This window comes from Pleurodeles waltl, chromosome 1_1 (assembly GCF_031143425.1).
Source record: "Pleurodeles waltl isolate 20211129_DDA chromosome 1_1, aPleWal1.hap1.20221129, whole genome shotgun sequence".
Lineage (NCBI taxonomy): Eukaryota > Metazoa > Chordata > Amphibia > Caudata > Salamandridae > Pleurodeles > Pleurodeles waltl.
Window position 1 is genome coordinate 977,202,970 of NC_090436.1, and position 15,926 is coordinate 977,218,895.

Consider the following 15,926-nt stretch of genomic DNA (forward strand, 5'->3'; position numbering starts at 1 on the left):
AGGTCTAGCTGGAAAGGTGTCTGACACCAAGAGGACCTCACTCAAATGGTAGTAAACCTCAAGACACTGAGGCCCATATTTATACTTTTTGATGCTGAACTGCGCTAACACAGTTCAGCATCTAAAAGTTTACCGCCGGCTTGTGCAATACCAAGAAGCCGGCCGGGCGTCAAATTTATGGTATGACGCTAGCGGGTGATAAGGCCCGGCTAGCGTCACAGAAAAGGACTCTAGCCGGGCGGGGGAGGCAAATGGGGAACATTGGTTTAGAGTCAGAGGTTAAGACAGGAGTCACGTCCCCCAGCCCAATGGCCCTGGCAATGGTCATGGCACTTATGTCCCCTGGGCATGGCCATTGGGCCCAGTGCCATGTAGGGGGGCCTAAGTTAGGCCCCACTACCGCACTTTGAAAACAAAATACTTACCCATACCTACCTCTACCTAACTAGGATGGAGTCCCCCATCCTTAGGTGTCTTCCTGGTGTGGGTGGGGGTGGAGAGGGTGTCCCTGGGGCCAGGGAAGGGCACCTGTGGGCTCTTTCCATGGTCTATCACCATGGAAAAAGCCCACAGGTCCCCAACGCCTGCCCTGATCAAGGCGTTAAATAATGGCGCTAAGCAAGCTTAGTGCCATTATTTAAGGCCCCCATCCAGCCATGCTAGGTTTTAGCACGAAAGGATAGACAGGTCTAGCACCAAAGTATAAATATGGAGTTAGAATTGCGCTGAAATACCATAAAACAAAATGACGCTAATTCAGCGCAAACCGAGTTTAAATATAGGCCTGAGTCTCAGCCACTATGACACAGAGGTCATGCATTGATGGAAAGCATCAAGTGAAGTTGACCCATCCTATCCAAGGAAATGATCAATTGACTGTCATTGGCATAATTCATACAGGTAACACGAAAAGACCTGATTCGAGTAGCCAATGGACGGATGTAAATATTGAACAGTGTGGGATTTAAAGCAGATCCTAGATAGATAGATAGATAGATAGATAGATAGATAGATAGATAGATAGATAGATAGATAGATAGATAGATAGATAGATAGATAGATAGATAGATAGATATACTTACAAGGGCTTGCAGTCAACTCTCTTCATTCATTGGACTGTCATTGTGTTATTCACATTTTTGTACACCCACCACAGCATACCGTATGGTGCACAGGGTCAGCCAATTTAAGGCATTGACCTAACTCTCTGTGAGTGACAACATTTTTCTTGGGCACAATGTGCACTTACACACAAAAAGAAGTCCTCTCATACACTTTTTGCGAAACATTGCAAAGCCAATAGATGGCAGCCATCGCCAGACCTACTATCTATGCCAGTACTTGTTCTTATAATGTTCTGTAGTTGTTAGCTAATATATTTTCATGAACTTGATTTTGACCTTCTATGCCATAGTTTCCTATCACTTTGTTACTTCTTGCAGTTCTGTGTACTCCCCTAACCCTTCGTGATAAGAAGTCTTGAGCTTGATATGTGGTCAATAATTGATTCGACCAGTCTTTGGTTTGCCTCTGGAGAGTCCTCATAGCCATTGTGTTGTTGCATATAAACATGGTACATCTAAATGTCTACTCGCCATTTCCAGCCTGCCAAAAGCAATAGCAATCTTGAGGATAACCTTTATTAGAAATCAGTCATCCTCAGGTTTCCTACTACTGCTCATACTGTGTGTATTTAAAGGTGAGTTGGGGTGCAAACTGCATGAATTTGTTGTTTGGCATATTCACCCCGAGGCTTGTGGGAACAGCTTATATTGTGATCTGTCAATTACTGAACCTTGAAAGCCTCCTTCATACAGCTCAGCAACTGTAAATACAACAGAGGGAAAGGAGGGAATGGCTTCTTCTGGTATTCTGGAGGACGCTTTGCCCGGAATTATCCAGGGGATTCAGCAAACTTGTTTAGGCACTTAGGAGAGACATAACCAAATTTAAGTTTAAGTTCTTACCTTCTCCTACAATTAGACTAATTTGTTTTGTTTTTACCATAAGCCAATGCACATGCACACCTTCAAGTCAAATCGCAGACAGCAACTGAGTTGGATCTTTCGTCACAGGCATGCAGGGCAAAACGGCAGACAGAGCACCAAGCTGGTGTCAGAGCTAAGTTAGGATATTGTCTTTTCCAAACCTTTATTCTTTATTTAACAGCAAAGACAACACTGATACTTATGAGTACTGACTGATTTTTGTTAAAGCATTAAGGGACTGATTTAAGAGCCCCTAGCACCTCCTTGTGCCACATTAGCATCATTTTTGTTTAACACTAGTGCCCAAAGATTTACTTTGTAACCCTTTGCACTACATTACACCTGTGGAATGCATAATGTGTGCAAAGGGGGGTGCTCCCCCGTTAGGGGGGCCGAAAAATGGTGCAAAGAAATGTAAGAGATTTCTTTGCTTCATTTGTTTCAGCACTTTTAACGCCTGGTCAGAGCAGGCGTTAAAAGGAGGCACACCATTGCTTTTAAAGGACCTCAATGGGCTTTGCAGGATTAATATAAAAAAAATTGATGCTAGTCCTGCAAAGCTTCGAACTAGCCTCAAAAATGTTTACGCTAGTTTCCCTAACTACCACCAGGATGCGCTGCATCTTAGTACGGCACACACATGGTGGTGTTAGAGGGCACTAAGGGGCGCAAGGAAAGTGGTGCTGCACTGGATGCAGCACTATTTCCCTTAAATCAGGCCCTAAGTGTATCTTCAAGACTGAGAACTATTACCACAACATGATCCATATTGTACTCTATTTTTCCAGTTCAATGTGCAGCAATTCTAAGCTCGCTCCTTCCTAATCCACACCTATATTTCACAACACAATGGCATCAAAACATATGTGTCAATTGGCGCCATGCTACTAAACTGTCATGCAACTTCCCCTGAGTCCAAAATGGTCATAATTTCTGGCTGTAAGAAACAGCTACAATCTTGTTATCAAGACGTTCCTTAAATCAGATCTTGTGCTTCCACTCAAGAATGTCATTGAGTAAAATATTATCAAAAATGTTCTGAACTACCATGGGACGTGAGTGGTTTCCCATATTGCCTTCATAGGATTACTCACCGTTTTGACTGTGAGTCCATTACATATCCCCGTTTGTCTCCTTTGGTGAACAAGGCTTGATACGATTTGGGATTACTGAGTTCATGGACAAACTTCTGCCTGAGCTTCACATGACTTCAGATGCACCCGGAGAAATGTTTTGCATGATTGTGAAAGCACACCCTCCCAAGGACACTTTCTAAGCACCCTAAATAGGCCATGGTTTAAAGGAAAAGGTGTGGGTCCTACATACTAAGGTCCAGATATATTATACTTTCACACAGTGCAACGCAGCAAGCAACTTGCTGTGCTGCGTGAAGGGAAAGTGCAGGAATGTGCCGTATTTCACATTTTACAGTGCATTCCTTTCCTTTCCTTGTGCTGGCACTACATTTTGCTGCCTAGGGCCAAAGCAGACACCCTTGCTTCATGGGGCAAGGGTGACTGCGTTGCAGGAAGGATTGTTTTTGTGCAGGAAGGGACACCTTCTTGCACAAACACAATCCTCAAAGATATTTTCCTCTTTTTATGTGCACTGCAAAATGCAGCACATGTCGACAGAGGAAAAACTAGGAGAAATATAGATATTTCTCCCTGTTCCGACTCACCTTGCAATGCAACACAATGATAAATATGGCCCTAAGTGAGGAGCATAAATATATTCTGTCGGCCGGGACAGAAAATAGGACAAGAAACCAGAATATAAGTGACCACAATTAGCTAATCACATAGCTAAAAAGTGTGACGGCCACAAACAGCCAAATAAAAGGTCCACACATTGAACTTTCAGAATAACCCTTCTGGCACTGCCAAATTGCCCAATAGGCCAGTCCTAAGGTTCCTGTGACTAATCTTTGGAGTGTAAACATTGCATCTCACTTGGTAAAAACTGCTTTGGACATTCTACTCGAATCAATAAGCGCTTGTATCACAAATTAGGGGTGGATCTACTATTGTAGTTCAATACTTGATATATTTTACTATGAATTGGTGTAGGGCACGGCCGTAAGCCTTTCTGCTGTGCTGCCCTACACCAATTCGAAATGGCAGAAATGCACCAAATGTACAAGATACAGTGCATTTCTATCATCAAGGCAGGCCCCCTTTCACTGTGTTGCAAGGGTGTCTGCGTTGTTGGCAGGATTTTTTTTGTGCAGGAAGGGACACCTTCCTGCACAAAAACAAGACAACAGGCATTTTCCTCTTTCTATATGTGCTGCAGAATGGAGCACACATAGAAAGTGGGAATCGATTTTTCTCCTCATTGCACCTGCCTTGAGAAGGCGTACAGTTTTACAGATTCTTGTAAATCTGGGAATGCGTTAAAACCCATGCATGTTGAGTGGGAACACCCACCGGAACACCCATGGTATACCTCCCTGACGCAGTGCAAGGCAGCACAGTGACTTGTGCGGTTGCCTTACATCATATCTATAAGGGCATGAAAAGCCACTTTGTTTGGTCTTTTAGATATAGGTCGGCACTCTGCGCCGCCAGTGTGTCACACAAAAGTGATGCTCCAGCTGCGCACGGGGCTTCTAAATATATTCCTAAGTTTATAGGTACAGGGTAAAGAATCCTGATTTTAAATACTGCATAGTTAGAAGAACCTTGTCTCTGGCTTGCAGAGGAGGTGTGGTACAGCCTTCATCAACTGGAGATTTGTGTTAGCATTTTTGACAGCTTGTTAATTTGTCTTATGCAATGCTATTGGACATTTCCCATGTTTTTGGTAAGTTTCCACTTCTGGGTGTCATTGGATGTCCTACAAGATCTCTCTAAGGTTGATATTGCAATAAGCAGCATTATAGGAAGTATCCTAACGCAGCATGATGGCCCTTGCATTACGTAAAGTCTACATCAGTATGGTTCCCAATTAATCTATCACATACCAGAGCAAAACCCATCTATTTTGGCAAGTTTATTAACCACTGTAGTGTCAAAACCCTTGCATTTCAGGAGATTTACTTTCAAATCAGTCAACATAGTTGACCAAACGAAGGGTGGTACTGGGAATGTTTGGAGCAGTACTAGGCTGTTAAATGAAAACTCTTGGTTTGAGTGTGCACATCGCTATCCTGGGTGAACCTCTATTGAAACCCCATACCTGGTTCTCTGAAATGGTTCCTTGTTCTGTTCTTGCCAGGATGCTCAGGTAAATTTGAACTGTGGCACCAGTTGAAGGCCCAATGTGGTAAGTTGGATGGGCACTAACAATTCTTCCACTTGGCAGAACTAACTTTTTGGTCATATGCTAGTATACCCTACATAGTTTCATGAATTTTGAATAAACAGGTAACTAAGTCTGTAGGCCCTCTGTGGATCTTATTAAATCAGAAAACTCTTGTATCAGTGTCATCTTAATAATTCTGGTGACACTGGGCAAGAAATGCTTGGGGAGGGCACTTGGAAGGTGGGAGTTATGGGCAACTGCCGATGTCTTAAAACATCTCTGGTAAGTATGTTTGGTCAGTGTACCTGAGTTGGATTTTCATATAAGGTGCCCTTTTCTCTGCTCAATCTTCTTAGTATAAATCTAATAAGGGAATAAAAAATGCATAACGCTTTTGTTTTGCTGGTAGCACTTGTGCTACTTTAGGAACTGAATAATCCTGTGATTGATGTATATGATTTCTGTGCTTTTTCTTACCAAGAAGACATACTTTCTCTACCCCTCAAATATCATTCTAAACTTTAAACAATCCCAGTTGTACATATAATTTCTTTAATCCATAGTTGGCAATTTATAGAACAGGTGTAAGACTAGACTAAACATGGTCTGGACAGCAGATTTGAGATCAGGAGGCAGAAAGGGTGCATAAGAATAGGGGACATGATCCTCGGCTATGAAATCAAAACCCTTGCAGATCTGGCCCTCCATTAAACCTCAAACCTGTAGAGACATCCCAAAATGTAAACAGTGCCTATTGTCCCTAGAGAATGGCACAACTGTGGTGCCAGATAGTGTAAGGAAATGCCTCTTTTTGCATGATCATGCCAAAGGTTTTGGACTGATGCTGCTGTTTTTTTTACTCTGAGAATGCACTGAGGCCTACTCACCAGACCTCAATGCCAGTGTAGCCAGTGTTCAAGCCCATTAAAAAGTGTATGTTGAATTGGCTACCCCCAATTTGGCATAGGCTGACTTAATTATAAGTCCCTAGTATATGCTACTATGGGTATCCAGGGTACGTGAGTTAGAGCATCCACCCAGGGCTGCAGCACCGGTTGTGCCCTACTGCATGTAACAAAGTACAAAATGTCTCCCAGCCTGCCACTGCAGCCTGGAAGAGCAGTTTTAAAACTGCTAGTTTGACTTTGCCACTTAAAGAAATGACAAAGCCCCACTTCTCTCAACAATATATGTGAGTCTTCCCTAAGGAAGGCCTATTGAACCCTAAAGTAAAGAGCTATATATCCTTAAGTGAGACATATACTTTAATATGTCCTAAAAGCAAATCCCTCAAATTGTCATTTTTGCTGTGGAACGGTTAATAGCCCCACTGGCTAGTACAGAACTAGCGGCTGACCTCTCCATCCGGCTAACTTCTGAATGGGACTACTAAAATTGGTACTTCAAGGTATCAAATTATTAATGGCATTAAACCTGACTTGATGCCCAAGCTGAACTGAATTGCACATTTTTAAAAAGTTGCCACTCTGTTGCCCAGTTTATCCAGTGGCATTCACATTTGCTAGTCTCCAGACAGCTTTCTGCCCTTCTAGGGAGTAGTGTAAATGACTCCCAACCTCAAGGACAATAGAGGTGTACTACAAAGGGAGGTGTCACATCCCCCTCACAGGAAGCCACGCAGGGTATCGGCCCAAAAGATGAACTTCAAAGGGGAAGCTGCCTTTAGTGGGCAAATGGCGATTACACTCATGTATGGCTGCCCCTTTGTTCAGGTAGACAGGCTAGAAGCCAGAACAGGGAAGGGAGACAGGTGGCCAAATGTTTTTTTCTGTGGAGTTGTAGTCCAAATGTAGCCACATCTCTAGGGTGGGCTACCAAGTTCATAACATCCAAGCATAAGTTCAGCATCTTGAAAGTGGGCAGAATAGTGCACTCTGGGATTGCTACATGCAACACAAAATCGGAAGTGTGGGAGGGATCTTGGTAGTTCATTGGCTAGTCACTGCATCTTTCCTCCAGGGCACTTGTTGGGCATAAATATGAAACCCCTGGCACCCTGAACTTTAGATCACATCCAGACTGGTTAATTGACAGAAGAAAGACTGCCCTGTTTGACTCATGAGCCTGGCAAGAGAGACTGCACCAATTGCTGGATGGCACCTGCTGCTCCTGGGACTGAGCCTAGGGTGCCTGGCTTGAGGAAATGTTGATCCAGACCGAAATTGTGACTCAAAGGGTCAGTTTACTGAACCCCTGTTGCAGTACCAGGGCCTTAAAAGTTGAAGTAGCCTGTTACTGCCAGTTAGTAGCAAGGAATCTCCACTGACCACTGACATGTAGCCAAGAAGATCTCCACCTCAGACTCAAAAGTTGCGCCTGTGTATGCCGGACCTAGGAGAGGGGACAAAGTATGTATTGATCACCAAAAACGGCCACTAGCCAGTACCAAAGCATATCCTGCTGAGTCCAGAGTTCTGTCCTCAAGCTGCAGCTTGACTTCTACAGGCTCAAAGAGTATGGACTGTGACTCCTGTGTCCAGTCACCCAACAGTCTGCAGACCGTGTAATAACCCACGGAAGGCCCTCGTCGACCACACAGCACCCAGGGCATCTAAATGCTTGACAGTAGTTCCTTTGTTTAAGCCTTGCTGCTTGAAGCCACAGTCTACCCATGGTTGAGCTGGAGGTTTTACAAACTGACTGGACCTAAGACGGTTCTGTGAGTGTATTATATGGTAAGGTTGCACAACCATACCATATAATACACTACAGCTCCCACAGATATCTATAAACTACTTGTACGGAGAACTGGAAATACCAAGACCCCAGCGCAAACTGTTGGTAAACTGAGTTGGGCAGGACATTATCCCAGAAAGAATTTGAGTGGGGGCGTTTTTATCAGGATATGCAACACAGCAAAAGCTGCAATCACACAAGAAACACAGTATAAAATACCATCCTTTTGGTTCAACACGACACATTAAATGAAAAATGGGAACCGTGCAAGCAACCCCGGGAGATGCTGGAGAAGCTGTCAGATGGCACTCTGATTCACCTGCTTACAGACATATGCAAAATGTTTTGGATGTGATTGATAAAACCTTACAAATACAGATTCCTAGGCCTCCAGAACACGTTGGATTGGGCGTGGCTAACCTCCAAACGTACCCTTTATACTAGAAGGCAAAATGAAGTGTGCATGTAATAATTAAAAAAAAAATCAAATACTTCTACGCGCACACTAAAAAACTGTGAAACACAATGGTCTCCATTACAATTTTTCTCCTCTGAACTTAAAGAATTCATATGTCTCAGGTGTCTGTATACAGTGCGAATACTGCAGTCCCTTTAAAACACAAGAAACTTTGAGGAAAAAAACTCTCTTTCAATCAGGTGCCGGGGCACTGCACTATCAAAATACGATTTTGCCTGGAGGCAAGAAAAATCATGCACCATGTTATGTGTAGGCAATATTGTCAGGTGGCAATCTAGTGCAGCTCCTCGGAAACTATCTCTGTGTGCATTGTTCAAGCAGTGTTGCTGGTGTAGTGTTTCTTTTTTTGTGCTGATCTTGTAGCACGTTTTCTGTAGGTCACTCTATATTCGCCTCAGACAGATAATACTGTGCCTGTCACAGCTCGTGACAGTGGTGCTTCTGGAGTCACACAGTTTACACCCCTTGTGCGTAAAGTGCTGCTGAGTGTGAACGTTTTGAGAGTGGTATTAGTTCTGTCGCGCTGTTTAATGTTGATACTCTTTTTTAGTATAATGCTGCCTTTGCTCGCCAAGCGGTGGTACTTTTTCCTACCACAATGCCATTTTTCATTATTGTACTGAACGTGTCCCATGATCATAACTGACAATTTAGCCTCTCGTAGGTTTTCAGTCACTACCTGTATTTGTGTTTATATATATTTCATTTTTTCATCTTCATGCCTTCTTAATTACATACTTCATGTACCTCACCTCGGCACATTTTAATAGTACTCCTTAAACCACTGCATTTCTAAAAGACATCCACCTTCAAACTGTGGAATTCACCCAGAATATAAACTGCCCCTTCCCCTGATGTATGACTTGGGTCCTAGCTTCACATCTTCAAATTCAAGTTAAAGATAATCTATTAATGCATAATAAATTCACAAACAAAATTATTTTACGTTAACTTCACTGATATGTCTAAAGGCCTGGTTTAAAGTTTGGTGGACAGGTTACTCTGTCACAAATGTGATGGCTTCTTCCCTCCCTCTTATTATAAGTAATTTATATGAAATGGCAGTTACAATAAAGAGGGCGGATATTCGTCATAGAGTAACCCATTCATCACTTTTGTGTATTAAGTATCTTTAAATTTTTTCAAATTTAATTATAAACTGTTAAATTGGTAGTTGGTTGTTGGGTTTTTTAGGGATTTGGGTGAGAGGTTCTTTACAATATAAATTGTTGTTTTCAATTTATAATTATGTTTTATGTCATTAAATTTGTAGTTGCTAATTAATTATGTTTTTCTATTATTTGATTAATTGTTAATGTATACAGTTATGAATTTTGATTAATATTCAATTGGTTTATTTACATATTAAATATATATATATATATATATATATATTTACATTTTAATTGTTTTATTCCATTATTATTTTAAAATGAATTATTTTAACTTGAATAATATTATTTTTTGGTGTTTGTTTTTTGAGTAGTGGAGAGGGAAGTGTTTCTATTTAGATTATTTGTATTGTTTTCTATTTTGATATGCAATAGAATTTTTTTTGTTTTATAATTTCATTTGTTTTATATTTACCAACGACATCTAGTCTTTTGCAACAGTGTTGATTTATTTTTTTAATCCACATTTAAATATTTAATCTAAAAATGTTATGAGTGGGAATTATAATCTGACTGCTCAAAGTCCAACACTTTCCCTTCTTTAGGTTACAATGGAGTTGAACAGTAAAACTGGACTCTCCAAAGAGTAACACTTTCTCTATTTTTGGTTACACTAGTGTTGGGAATAGTAAATCTGACCCCTCCAAGGTCTTGCACATTTGCTACTTTAGCTTATGTTGGAGTAGAAATAGTAAATTTGATCCCTTGAAAGTCAAAAATATTCCCTACTGTTGCTCATACTGGAATGGAAAAAGTAAAGATGACCTCTTCAAAGTCCATTACTTTTCCTATTTTTTCTTACATTGAAACAGAGATAGTAAATCGGACCCTTCCAAAGCCCAACACTTTTCCTACTGTTGAATAAATTGGAGGGAGAACTCATTAATCTGACCCCCAAAGTTCAACAGTTTATCTGCTTGTCCTCATCTTGTAGTGGGAATAGTACATCTAACACTTGTAAAGTTCAACATTTTCCCTACTTTTGCTTTTGTTGGAGGGAAAATAGTAAATCTGACCCCTCCAAAGTGAACCGCTTTCCCTACTGTAGCTCAGGTTGGAGTGGGGTTAGTACATCTGAACCCTTGAAATTCCAACGTTTTTCCCGATGTTGCTGAAAGTGAAGTGGAAACAGTAAATCTAGCCCCGCCAAAGTCCAACACTTTTCCTACTGCTGATTATGTTGGAGTAGGGACAGTATATCTGACCCCCTTGAAGTCCAGCACTTTCACGACCGTTGTATATGTTGTAGTGAGACTAGTAAATCTAACTCCTCCAAAGTCCAACACTTTACCTACTTTTGATTGCTTTGGAGTGGGAATAGTGAATATACCCACCTCCAAGTTCGAACACTTGAATTATACCTCTCCAACTCGAGGCTGACTTGAAGGTTGAGAAATGGGAAACCTTGATGTATGCCTCCCAAGTTAAAGATTCCCAGGTCTTCTGGAAGACAGTACGTGCTGGTCTTTTCCCAGGTTCTACATCTAGCAGAGTTAGCATTCATTTAGGCCCTGAGGAATGGATACACAATTTTAGTAAAATGTATTTTACCAATGACTGCACACAGGAGAGAGTGATCAAGGACCGTGCATTACCCTTGAATATTTCATTCTTCTCTGAGGAGGTTTTTGGTGCCATTCATAGTAGTCCATCTATAAAGGCTCCTGGTCCTGATGGGATCCCAATGGACATATATAAGGGAAATCCAGGGTTTTTGTCCCCCTGCTTAAAATATCACAAACTTCTGCATGCAAGGCTCATATCCCATCTTCTTGGTGCTAATTTATAATTGTGCCAGTTTTTAAAAAGGAAACTGCACAGGATCTAAAGAGCTACCACCCAATCTCCTTTCTCGATTCTACCATCAAGATCATTGGGAGAATAATATTGGAAAGATTGCTGCTTTAGTCTATGGAAAAGAAAGTTCCTTCACAGGTTCCATATTGTTTCAGAAAAGGAGTTCGAACCATTGAACAATGCCTACATTTGGACCTCTTGCTATCTAAATATAAATTTGCTAAGCGTAGCTCCCATCACCTAGCATTTATGGATCTATCAAATGCTTTTGATTGTATAAATAGATCCAACATTTGGGATATTTTAACTACCTTCTGTCTTGAGGAGGCCTTGCTGACTTTCTTGGGGGGTTTCCACCTGGACCTGGATGCTTCTGTGAGATATGGGGATAGAGAAGAGTGTTTTGCTTCCTTTTCAGTAAAACCGGGAGTTCGTCAGGGTTATATGCTGGCACCTATCCTGTTTTTACTGCATGTAAATGGTCTGGAAACTGCTCTTGTAAATCTGAGATCAGACATCCTGGTTGTAAATAAAATTCCTATTTCAACACTGCTGCAAGCAGATGATGCTGTGTTGCTTGCCAGGGCGGCTATTGGCCTAAATATGTTGATCTCCACATTTGTATTGTTTATGAAACAGGTGTGGACGGTCTGTCGCTGCTGCTCCCGCTGCCTAAACCTGTCTGCCTTCCCAGTCTGGGATGGGACTACATCTCCCAGACCTCTGAAGGTGAGGCCCCGGGGACAATGTGCTGAAAATGCTGGTGGTGTCCCGCAGTGCAGGTGTGTGGTGGGTCTCCTACTGCTTCTTCCACTGCCTAAACCCTTTTGGCTGGTTAGCCTGGGGTAGGACTAAATCCCCCAGACCTCCAACTGCTGAAGGCGGGACCCTGAGGAGAACACGCTCAAAAGTGCTGGCAGTGTCCCACAGAGTGGGACGCACATGGGACGTGCCCAGGTGCCAAGAGCTGGCCCGTCTACACCTATCTGTGGCCGTACAAGGCTGGGCCACTCCCTAACATCTTCTTTGCCTTGTGGTGGGCGTTTTTAATCTATTTGCCCCTAGTAGCCCCTAGGTGCCTGATGCTTCACTGGATTTGAACAAGCTCTGTGTTGGGAAGTGATGTCCTGTTAGAAGATCTTACTGTATTTGCACATGATAGGTGATATGTAGAAGTGACATTTTTTAAGGGGGAGCTCATTCTTATCCAAAACCAAAGGAACTCTGACCTCAGGGCAGGGCTAACCCCTCCGAAGTCTCCAAACTTGCTTGAGTATATTGTGCCTATATAGAGTAGGTCTCATGGGCAAGACCCCCTCATTTGCTAGAATGTTGCAAAGTGCAATGGGGAAGATTTCAACTGAGATTGAGCTGACAGAGAGAAGATCATCCATGGGTCCAGGTCAGTCACCCCAAGCCCCATTTAGTCCTTCTGATGCAGTTTTGGTGTTGAGTGCACCTAATTCTGCTACTGAATGGGGAAAGGGGGGTCTGGTCTACTCGACTGCGGTAACTACTGCATTGCCTTCCCCAGAAGCGTGCAGTATGGCCCAATGCTGTATTCAGGTACAGGCAAAGAAGCCAAAGAGAATGACTTGGAAGAAGTGTGTTGAGACTAGCACCCAAGTGAATCTTGACCTAGTCCCTCGGATGGACGGACTGCTACCCAGCAATGCAACAGTAAGGGGCCCATCTGAACAGTCCTCATGGTTCATCCATCTTGTAGAGGAATTTGTTTAACAAATTAGGGATATCCTGTGCTCGCAATTAACATCTATGATGGTGCAGCTTGCTTCACTGGAACAACTGGTTAATAATAACTCTATCACGCAGCTCCAGCCCCAGCAGGCAAAGGGGGATGTCCCACAGGGGGCGAGGGGTGAAACTAGTCACTCCGTCATCCATCGAGGTATATAATATGGCTGCCCAACTCATGGACTCTGGACAGGACAGTGATTATGCTGATTCTTCCACTACTCCCCAACCGCAGCATAGCGTTATTATGCTTCCAGTGGCTCATTCCAGCAAAGAGAGCCACTAGGAAGATGTACAGAAGCAAAAGGGAAGCAACAATGGGCCTCTTGGGTATGGAGGCCCTCCCCAAAGCCACAAGTTACCCATTATTAATTTAATCCCTGCCTTGTACACCTATGAGGCAATCCTGACTGAGGTGCCACAACTGCACGAGGGATAAAGAGAATCACAAGCAGAACTTGCAAACAAATCACTAAATTGGCTTATCCGCAACAATAATTTCACCCTCTCATTAACAAACGCCAGAAGGGTGTTGGGGACAGAAGATCATCAAGGGGATTGTGTGATCATCAATTTTAGAGATCCGCAACTGGTTTGTAGGCTGTTTTCTGATTATGTGAGCAATCCAGAAGGGGGGTTGTCAAACACTGCCCTACTGTCCCAGGTTATTTGTATAAACTCAGTTTTGTCATCAAGCATTCCCACACCTTGCCAATGCACCATTTCCCTCCTGCCACTTCCACCGTTTGCATTAGATCCCATTTTAATGACATGGTGTATAGTGTTCCCACTTCAAATCACTTTGACTGGTTAGATGAGGTGGATTGACACAATGATAAAGTGGATAGTGAGTATATCCCCCACTCTGTGATATTAAGAAATAGGGGCTGCAATCCTTGCCACTGTTGGGAGGGATGAGGGAGGAAGCCCAACCACGAACATCTGTCCACCAGAGAAGGGTCCCAAGCTGATTACACATAATGTGAGTTACAGGCCAACCTCAAGACAGAGGTTAGGGCAGAAAGAGAGCTAGACTGACCAACCCACTCACCCTTGGCTGCTAAAGCACCAAGTCAAGGCTCGGGAGGTAATAGAGGTAAAGGAGTTCTCTGATCCACAACTGTTGACAGAAATGGGGGAACCCATTGGGGACAGGGTACTGGTAGCATCGGGAGTGAATAGTTCGATACCCACTGCTAAGTAGCTTTTGTGGGATGTTGCTGGACTGGGATCCAATGTAAATTGTATAGATTGGGGCCACTTCATAGACCCATTTGATCTCTGTCTCTTTCAGGAGACTTGGCTCACCACACAGGTGCAACGAGAAATCAGTCAATCAATCATAGTATTTGTAAATCACTGCGTATCACCCCAAGGGGTATCCATGCCCTAAGGGTAGTTGCTGTAAGACCGAGCTACTCCTCAAAGAGCCAAGTATTGAGGTTTTTTCCTGAACTCGAGGAGGGTGTGTGAGGGGGAGGTCTTTCCAGTTCCTGGCCGCTAGGTAGGAGAAGGAGCTCCCTCCAAAGCAGTTACGGCGGATTCTAAGGACATGGGCAAGGGTTGTCGAGCGGAGTTCCCTGTTTAGCTAGTGAATGAGAGTATACGATTGATTAGATGAGCAGGCTATGCTTGCTAAAACAAGGAACAATGGTAAGGGATAGGTGCAGAACTTCAGGGGGATTGGCGACCTGGGTAAGCTCTGCACTGGGGTGTGAAGTAGAGGTGATTTCGATTGACTCTGAAGACATTTTGGCCCTCATTATGAACACAGCGGTAAACACCGCCGACCTCCATGGTGACAGCGAACAGAAGACCGCCATTGGTGGTGAACAAAAACCTGTCATATTATGATGCAAAAATCAGAAACCAATAAAAATCTCCTTTCCACCAGTCACCGACAGGACCTTTTCGGCGGAAATGCTGGACCTCCCAACCCACCACTGTCGAGCACACAAACTCCCCACCCTCCAAATAATGATGCACAAATCACCGCAGTGGTCAGTGGAAGCCGAACAACCATTGACAGTACAGACCGCCACGTCCTGCAAGTGGACCCAACAGTAAGAAATGCACGCATTGGCAAGTTCGAAACCCACACACCTGACGCACATCCACAACACTATAAAACACTCACAAACACACCCCACAATCCTTTGCAACAAAATTAGGACAACTAATACAAAGAACCCCAGAAGCAGACACTGAACGCCACAATACATACACCCAACCACACAAGAGCACCCTCACCTAGATCCACACAAGACACCATTCACAACACACACCATGGCACCCCCCAAACACCCACGCTTCAACAGAAAGGGAGCTAAGGACCACAGTGGATGAGATACTGAAGGTCGAGCCACAATTATTCGGGGCACAGAGCCAGCACAAACCCATCGCCAGGAAAATGGAGCTATGGCAGACAATAGTAAACAAGGTCAATGCAGAGGGACACTATCCACGCACGATGACGATATCCGCAAGAGATGGAACGACCTGCGTGGGAAGGTGAGGTTCTTGGCATCCCGGCACAACATTGCAGTCCAGAAGACTGGGAGAGGACCTGCACTAACACTACCCGACTACAATGATTGGGAGGAAAACAAATTGGCCATCTTGCACCCTGAGGGACTCACTGGACTCACTAGAGGAATGGACTCGGGTAAGTCAGCTACAATTACCCCATATCCATCACACCTGTAATGCATGCACCACCCCACCCCTTCAACAGCCACCAGGACCACTACCCCACCCAGCCCACATTCACAACACCCAGTCACACTGCATTCC